This window comes from Oncorhynchus kisutch, linkage group LG13 (genome assembly GCF_002021735.2).
Source record: "Oncorhynchus kisutch isolate 150728-3 linkage group LG13, Okis_V2, whole genome shotgun sequence".
NCBI lineage: Eukaryota > Metazoa > Chordata > Actinopteri > Salmoniformes > Salmonidae > Oncorhynchus > Oncorhynchus kisutch.
Genome location: NC_034186.2, coordinates 47,334,033 through 47,343,778, shown reverse-complemented (window position 1 = coordinate 47,343,778; position 9,746 = coordinate 47,334,033). Strand labels below are relative to the sequence as shown.

The following is a 9,746-nucleotide window of genomic DNA, read 5'->3' as shown; positions in this document are numbered from 1 at the left end:
AGCAAAATAAATGGTCATTAATCCAGTCGCTGAGCTCCTTTACTTTAGGGAAAGGGATTTACAACCTTCAATAGTGAACATACAGTACTAGCAATATGCTGGCTACTGTTGATAGTCTGCTAAAATAAAGCTACAAAAAGACACCTAGCATGTGTCTTGGCTAGCCTACAGTAGCGAGTTGATATATTTTGGAATGTTTGTCTTAAAAGGGGCAGTGTCCTATTTTGGGATGTAAAAAATCATCTCAAAATGACATACTTTAGAATAAAATGAATCCATTTAATACAATTCTAAAGAATATAGTAAGGACTTGCATTGCAACATTATATTACACAGCTTGTAGCCTATTAATAGCTGAATATAGTGAGAAGCATGGCAATCTACAGGCCCCAATGCATTTAAAAACTACACCAAGTTCTGTCAATCATAAATTTTTATTGCCAGTAAGAACTTCTGGAGTACAGACCCCCAGAAATCGTCCGATCGCCCTCAAGTGGTAAAATAAAAAATGTTTTATGTATAATTTGTATGGAGGCATACTTAGACAAAAATGACACTAAATGATAATTAAGAAATTGTTTAAAATCTTGGAGGTGAATGTTGGAATTAAACAATTAACTATGCAAATGAGCAAAAGGTGTGTGCATTAAGGAAACAGACGCCAGGCTCAAATAGAAACCCGTCTCTAATAAGCACCCGTTTTGTTCAGTGATTTAAACAAATAAAACGCCACGGCTGTTAAATTGACATTTTACAGTGGAATAGTTTTTAGAATACTCCAGGCCACAAGATGGCAGTAGCTTGTTTAGCATGTGCCTGCTGTAGCTAATGTACGCTAACTAGCAAGCTGTGCTCATTTTGTTGCTAGCTAGCTAGAATTTTTAGAAAGCCCTTGATACTACATTGACATTTTTGTCATTAATCAGAGTATGTTGCTATGGCATCAACGGCCCATTCCCACAGAGGCACAGGGCGCATTGCGAGGTGGTATTTGAAGGACAAACAGTTGAATAATTTGGTACACTTTTCATATTGAACACATCCAAGTGAAATATATACTTTGTCATGATGATATAAAACGGATGGATGTGTTCTAGACAAGTATGCCCATATCATCCATTGGCCTTTTGGCAAACTGGAGTGCAGGTAATTGTTTTCAAAAGGGCTATGAAATGTGATAGTGTGTTATCCCCCATTTCCAGTGATGAGAACCATGTAGCTATGACACGTTCCTACACAATTTTCTAATTTCACAGACGGACCACTTAGAAGTTAAATCATGGGGAGTTATTTTTACCCATTGATGAAACACAGGCTTTCAGCAAATTGACAGAAGTTTCATGATTTTAATTTCTGGGGGTAGATTACGCTTTAAAATAGCTAGATGAGACTAGAGCGATTGCGGTGACAGTATTACCGGCACACCGGCAGTCATGAGTCTTGACCGCAGCAAAATGTCAGCCAATTTCGGTAAACTCAGTACCGTTAGCTTAATTTTCTGTCCAGTATGAACTCAGACCCCTCAAAAGAGCTCCTGAAGCGAACTGAAAATACAATTAAGAGGTGGTCTGAGTTCAGGTCAGACAACCTCTCGAAATGCTCTCCAAATTCACTTGTCATTATTCCCGCACCACACACTAGACTACTGCAACACCGTTTCCCCTGCCATAAACCCTCACATTGGTGCCACAAGAGAGAAGATGTGCAGGTTCACGGAAAAAACGTGCCGTTTTAAGATACAGATTAGGGATTGTCAAGAATGCACAGAAATTCCAAAATATGTGTAAAGACTTTAGTTCAGATTATTTGTTTGCAGTATGTGAACTATAGGCTAAAATAGCTTCATCAGCTGTTTATTTAATTGGGGTTTGAATAGTGTGAAAAGACAACATATTTGGTAAGAATCACAACACAAGGTATGCCTACAAAATAAATTATAGCTCTTAAAAAGGGGCAATAGCCTACATTAGGACGCACAGGGCGCTGGAATTATAAATTACAGCATTATTTACTCTGCAGTTATTCTTCTGCTATTTATTCTGTTACCAATAATATTTACATGTAATTAGTATTTTCAGTTTGCATTTAGTTAAAAGATGCGACAATAATTGTAATCTATTAGCTTCCAAGTAGGTATATATCTATACTGAACAAAAATATAAAACGCAACATGTAAAGTGTTGGTTTCATATTTTATGAGCTGAAATAAAGATCACAAATTTTCAATACGCACAAAAATCTTCGTTCTCAAATGCTGTGCACAATTCTGTTTACATCCCTGGTAGTGAGCATTTCTCCTTTGCCAAGATAATCCATCCACCTGACAGGTGTGGCATATCAAGAAGCTGATTGAACAGCATGATCATTACACAGGTGCAGCTACTGCCGGGGATATTAAAAATCCACTCGAAAATGTGCATTTCTGTCACACAACACAATGCCACAGATGTCTCAAGTTGAGGGAGTGTGTAATTGGCATGCTGACTGCAGGAATGTCCACCAGAGCTGTTGCCAGATAATTTAGTGTTATTTTCTCTACCATAAGCCGCCTCCAACATCGTTTCAGAGAATTTGGCAGGTATGTCCAACCTGCCTCACAACCGCAGACTGTGTAACCACGCCAGCCCAGGACCTCCACATCCGGGATCGTTGGAGAGACCAACCATCCGGAGAGCTGATGAAACTGAGTAGTATTTCTGTCTGTAATAAAGCCCTTTTGAGGGTAATAAAATAATCATTCTTATTGGCTAGGCCTGGCTCCCCAGTTGGTGGGCCTACCTCCCAAGTAGGTGGGCCTGTGCCCCACCAGGCCCACACATGGCTGTGCCCCTGCCCAGTCATGTGAAATTCCGAAATTAGGGCATAATTTATTTAAAGTGACTAATTTCCTTATGATCTGCAAATCAGTAAAATCTTTTAAATTGTTGCATTTATATTTTTGTTCAGTATAGCTGTCTGATAACACATTGATGGAATGGCTTGTCCTGCTAATGTTAAAAACCCAAAGTGCATTGCATGAATGTTGGGAAAATATCTTGGTTATTTTCTAAACATAGAAGGCCTGCATCCCGGAGTCGCCTCTTCACTGTTGGCATGGAGACTGGTGTTTTGCGGGTACCATTTAATGAAGCTGCCAGTTGAGGACTTGTGAGGTGTCTGTTTCTCAAACTAGACACTAATGTACTTGTCCTCTTGCTCAGTTGTGCACCGGGGCATCCCACTCCTCTTTCTATTCTGGTTAGGGCCAGTTTGTGCTGTTCTGTGAAGGGAGTTATACACAGCTTTGTACGAGATCTTCAGTTTCTTGGGAATTTCTGGCATGGAATAGCCTTAATTTCTCAGAACATGAATAAACTGACGAGTTTCAGAAGAAAGTTATTTGTTTCTGGCCATTTTGAGCCTGTAATCGAACCCACAAATGCTGATCAAATCCCAAAAAAATATATAGCCCTTTTTACATCAGCTGATATCTCAAAGTGCTGTACAGAAACCCAGCCTAAAACCCCAAACAGCAAGCAATGCAGGTGTAGAGGCACAGTGGCTAGGAAAAACTCCCTAGAAAGGCCTAAACCTAGGAAGAAACATGGAGAGGAACCAGGCTATGAGGGGTGGCCAGTCCTCTTCTGGCTGTGCCGGGTGGAGATTATAACAGAACATGGCCAAGATGTTCAAATGTTCATAAATGACCAGCATGGTCAAATAATAATAATCACGGTAGTTGTCGAGGGCGCACCTCAGGAGTAAATGTCAGTTGGCTTTTCATAGCCGATCATTGAGAGTATCTCTACCGCTCCTGCTGTCTCTAGAGAGTTGAAAACAGCAGGTCTGGGACATGTAGCACATCTGAGCCTCCAGATACTCAACTAGTCTAAAGAAGGCCAGTTTATTGCTTCATTAATAAGCACAACAGTTTTCAGCTGTGCTAACATAATTGCAAAAGGATTTTCTAATGATCAATTAGCCTTTTAAAATTATAAACTTGGATTAGCTAACACAACATGCCATTGAAACACAGGGGTGATGGTTGTGATAAAATATTTTAAATGTCCTTGGTAAACAAATTCTTAGTAATCTCTTTTGAATGTGGACTGTATTATTATCCATACTGGATGGGCTGGTTGAATAGAATGTTTGGAGTGTAGCATGAGTCTGGGAGAGAAAGTATAAGCCGAGGCAACGCTATTGCCTCATTGATTTTGCAGGGCGGCTTACATTACCATCGGTAGCGGCAGGAACAGGGTTGGAGAGACCATGGAATACAAAAGCTTGGGCGGAATATATTACCTGTCATTCAGAGAGACTACATGCTCCTCAAAACAGTGGTTGGACAAAAGTATGGAAACATCTTCAAATGTGTGGATTCGGCCATTTCAGCCACACCCGTTTAACCGTATAAAATCGAGCACACAGCCATGCAATCTCCATAGCCAAACATTTCCGGTAGAACGGCCCGCAAGGCAGTCCTCAGTGACTTTCAACGTGGCACTGGCATAGTGTGCCACCTTTCCAACGAATAAGTTCGTCAAATTTCTGCCTTGCTAGAGCTTCCCCGGTCAACTGTAAGTGCTGTTATTGTGAAGTGAAAACATCTAGGAGCAACAACGGCTCACCCGTGACGTGGTTGGCCATGCAAGTTCACAGAATGAGACCGCCAAGTGCTGAAGCGCGTAAAAAATAATCTGTCCTCAGTTGCAACACTCAAGAACGAGCTCCAAACTACCTCTGGAAGCAACGTCAGAACAAAAAGTATTCGTCAGGAGCTTCACAAAATGGATTTCTATGGCCGAGGAGACACACACAAACCTAAGATCACCATGACCAATGCCAAGCAGCTAGAGTGGTGTAAAGTCCATTGGACTCTGGAGCAGTGGAAACGCATTCTCTGGAGTGATGAATCACGCTTCACCATCTGGCAGTCCAACAGACTGCCAGATGGCGGGATGCCAGGAAATTCTACCTGTCCCAATGCATAGTGCCAACTGTAAAGATTGGTGGAAGAGGAATAATGGTCTTGAGGCTATTTTTCATGGTTCGGGCTAGGCCCCTTAGTTCCAGTGAAGGGAAATCTTAACGCTACAGCATACAATGACATTCTAGACAACTCTATGCTTCCCATTTTGTGGCAAAAGTTTAGGGAATGCCCTTTCCCGTTTCAGCATGACAATGCACCTGTGCAAAAGCGAGGTCTATACAGAAACTGTTTGGCGAGATTGGTGTGGAAGAAATTGACTGGTCTGCTGAGAGAACTGACCTCGAACACCTCTGGGAATTAATTGGAACGCCGACTGCGAGCCAGGCTTAAATCGCCCCCAAAATCAGTGCACGACCGCCCTAATGCTCGTGGCTGAATGGAAGCAAGTCCCCGCAGCAATGTTCCATCGTAGTGGAAAAATTGAGAATAGTCTGTGTAGCCTGAGGCAAGAACAGAGTGCAAGCTTTTTTGCGACAAATCATCAAAACGTTATAGTCGCATCATGCAGCCCATATTTGTTTTGGAGTTCTAAGACACTACGGTTTGTATCATTCCCAAATAAAGTTACCAAATAACTCAATCTAGCGTATAGGACTTGTTTGAAAAATTATGACAGACACATCATATGGACACTCGCTCCAGAATGGGCAAAAATATCCTTTCTATTTATTTCAGCAAAGTTCAATTATATTGTTCTTACTATAAAATATAAAATAAATGGCACGAGACTTAAGCATATTTAGTCCACTAAATTAACGAACATACGGCAAATTGCCAGATAACATACAGTAGGCCAACTCATATTCTGTTCTGAGAAAAAGAAAATCATATTGTTTCTTTAGACCTGCCTAATATAAATTGATTTATTGTGATGGTGTATATTAAACAGATGTATAACTTTTTTTTGTTATTAAGAATGTTCCAAAGGTACGCATCAGCAGCTTCTATACAAGTAGAAACGGCAGGTTCGTCGGTACACAGCAGAGACATTTTGTTCTAGCAAGAGAAGAAATGGCCTCCTACTGTGCGAAGTCCTTATTGGCAGTCAGATCTATTGGTGTGTCTGTACCATAACGTTAGGTATACTCAAGAGCTCATGCATGGACACAGACTTAGGTATTTTAAGTAACAGCTAAACACATCATATATATGTTAGTTAATGCTATCGGTCATTCGATGACAGTCCATGACATGGCACGCAACCATTGGTTGATGCATGCAACATCTGAGCAGGGGAACACGACAACAGGTTTCAGGAGCCAGCTAGTTAGATATGACTCCACCATGGGCAACAACAAACTGGCTACTAGTTAGTATTCACCAAAATACAATACTGGTCAAAGGTTTAAGAACACCTACTTATTCAAGGGTTTTTGTTTATTCTGACTATTTTCTACATTGTAGAATAATAGTGAAGACATCAAAACTATGAAACAACAAATATGGAATCATGTAGTAATCAAAAGTGTTCTTCAAAAACCCACCCATTGCCCTGATGACAGCTTTGCACACTCTTGGCATTCTCTCAACCAGCTTCATGAGGTTGTCACCTGGAATAGATTTCAATTAACAGGTGTGCCTTGTTAAAAGTTCATTTGTGGAACTTATTTCCTTCTTATTGCGTTTGAGCCAATCAGTTGTGTTGTGACAAGGTAGGGGTGGTATACAGAAGATAGGGCTATTTGGTAAAACACCAAGTCCATATAATGACAAGAACAGCTCAAATAGGCAAAGAGAAATGACAGTCCATCAATACTTTAAGACGTGAATGTCAGTCAAGACGGAAAATGTCAAGCACTTTTAAAGTGCAGTCGCAAAAACCATCAAGCGCTATGATGAAACTGGCTCTCATGAGGACCGCCACAAAAATGGAAGACACAGAGTTACCTCTGCTGCAGAGGATAAGTTCATTAGAGTTAACTGCACCTCAGATTGCAGCCCAAATAAATGCTTCAAAAAGTTAAACAGACACATCAACATCAACTGTTCAGAGGAGACTGCATGAATCAAGCCTTCATGGTTGAATTGCTGCAAAGAAACCACTACTAAAGGACACCAATAAGAAGAAGAGACTTACTTGGGCCAAGAAACACAAGCAATGGACATTAGATCAGTGGAAATTTGTCCTTTGGTCTGGAGTCCAAATTTGAGATTTTTGGTTCCAACCGGCGTGGCTTTGTGAGACGCAAAGTGGGTGAACGGATGATCTTGTCATGTGTATTTCCCACCGTAAAGCATGGAGGAGGTGGTGTTACACCAGGTCGCAATTGTAAATGAGAACTTGTTCTCAACTTGCCTACCTGGTTAAATAAAGGTGCAATAAATAAAATAAAAAATGGTACTTTGCTGGTGACACAGTCTGATTTATTTAGAATTCAAGGCACAGTTAACCAGTATGGCTACCACAGCATTCTGCAGGGATATGCCATCACATCTGGTCTGCGCTTAGTGGGACTATCATTTGTTTTTCAAAAGGACAATGACCAAACGCACCTCCAGGCTGTGTAAGGGCTATTTTACCAAGAAGGAGAGTGATGGTGTGCTGCATCAGATGACTTGGCCTCCACAATACCCAACCTAAACCAAATTGAGATGGTTTGGGATGAGTTGAGTTGAACCGCAGAGTGAAGGAAAAGCAGCCAACAAGTGCTCAGCATATGTGGGAACCCCTTCAAGACTGTTGGAAAACTATTCCAGGCGAAGCCGGTTGAGAGAATGCCAAGAGTGTGCAAAGCGGTCATCAAGGCAAGGTGTGGCTATTTGAAGCATCTCAAATATATTTTGATTTGTTTAATACTTTTTGGTTCCTACATTATTCCATGTGTCATTTAATAGTTTTAATGTCGTCACTATTATTCTACAATGTAGAAAATAGTACAAATAAAGAAAAACCCTTGAATGAGTAGGTGTTCTAAAACTTTTGACTGGTAGTTAATGTTCAATTCATAGTTAGTTTATCCAGTGACCACCGTATTTAGAAGGATAGCTACTGTCTGAAATGTAGCTAGCGTTAGATAGTGGCTACTGACAGGCCAGTAAGCTACTAGCCAACTAATCAACAGTTTGTGGGAAGGTACTAGCCAACAGTTTGTGGGAAGGTACAAATAGCAATTAGTGAACTCTTTATGCTATCTGGTGGGGCTTTCATTTATTTCCCAATTCATTAATTCAGCTGAAGCTGGGTTTCCCAAGTCGTTCGGTGCTGACTAGTCATACCCGTAAGCAGACTAAACAGATGGCTCTTCAGGGCATCTGTGTGACATCAAATCCAAGAAGGCTCAACCAATCAACCAAAGTAACTTATGAATATTAATGACTTTGCCTCCGGCTACCCTATGAAAGGATATTTCGCTAAATGGATAGGGGAGCAAAAATAATCACACCATAAACCCCCACGCTAACTCTGGAGTTCATAATCCCAAACAACGACTACAGGGAGGCCAAATCCTGAAGTTAAGTGCCTAGTGTCATGATCACTTTAGGAGTGGCCATAAAAGAGGGCATTTTGACAAATTCTCCATTACAAAATCCATACCAGTGCATGAAGTGATGTCACTAAGCAAAAACAACGAAGGAATTTACATAATAAATAATATTTTTGGGTGAGTTTAACTAATTCTGGAGTCCATAGGATAAAATCTATAATAATAAAATCTACCACCCTGCATTGAAATGTAATGCAATAAGCCCACATTTGGTTCATACAGAACCTTTGCAGATATATGCATTGAAAGTTCTGAGATCAGCCAATGGGGAAGAATATACCCATGGCCTTTTGGAGCAGTCACTCTGACTTCAGGCCCACTCAGAGACAGCGGCTCTGAGCACCACATCCTGGCTTCCCAAGACAGAGAAGGGAGTGTGTGTGTGTGTGGGGGGGGGGGGGAATTGTTGCTGCTCAGGAGGCTCTCTAAACACAGGAAGGATTTACACACGGTTTACCTAACAGCCAATTGATCATGGGAATATCGCATAACCTTTTTTGGGCTTAAAATAGACCGCCATGTTCCTCCACTTGGCCCAGCGCACTGTTTAATGCTGCAGTGCTGCCTGATGGGTAAATTCACGTCAGAGAATGAGTGATGAGTCTCCGTAAACAGAAAAGAAGAATGTGTGACTCAAGAGGACGACATGAAAAACAATGTCCTCAGACACTGAACTACCTGTAAGGAGAGCCAGGAAGTAATTATAACCTCTCAGCTAAAAGTGCATCTAAATTCTGTCTTTGATTTGACAGGGGAGATGTTGGTCATTACGTCATGTTGATATTCCGCATGAAAACCAATCACATGGGGATCACTTAAGAGTGCCAACCCTGTAGGAAAGTGAGGGATAGTTTCAGCTCCTTGAGGTAGGCTAAGCTACAAGGATGCAATGAAATACTTTAAGAGTAAAATCACTTCAAAATGTGTCATATCTTTGATCATGAATGACACTTAATAATTGGATAAGACTATCGAAAACCATTGCACGGACCAACACAAGGGTGGTTCAAAGGGTTTTCATGCTCAATAGATTTAACTTGAACATCAAACAAGTTCTCACATTTCGGAAACTTAATCACACTTTCAAAACATTTAACACCCATCACTTACATAAACAATTCAGTTTATAAGAAAACAGATCAGCCCAGAGCTCCAACTGGGCTTAAATTTAACTATACTGCATGCCCTTGGTTACTTAAAACCCAAAACAAGTGTTCAGACAACATTAACTCTCTAGCCAAGCAAGGTGACAATTCCACAGGCTGTGGTGAAGACATGTGAAAACCTAA

The 9,746-nt window shown here is 40.8% G+C and overlaps 1 protein-coding gene across 1 annotated transcript in view; it reads right to left on the bottom strand.

Moving 5' to 3' along the window:
• The window catches only part of LOC109902257 (26S proteasome non-ATPase regulatory subunit 1-like), a 114,359-nt gene that overhangs the window by 78,897 nt on the left and 25,716 nt on the right, over positions 1-9,746 (bottom strand). The window lies entirely within an intron of this gene.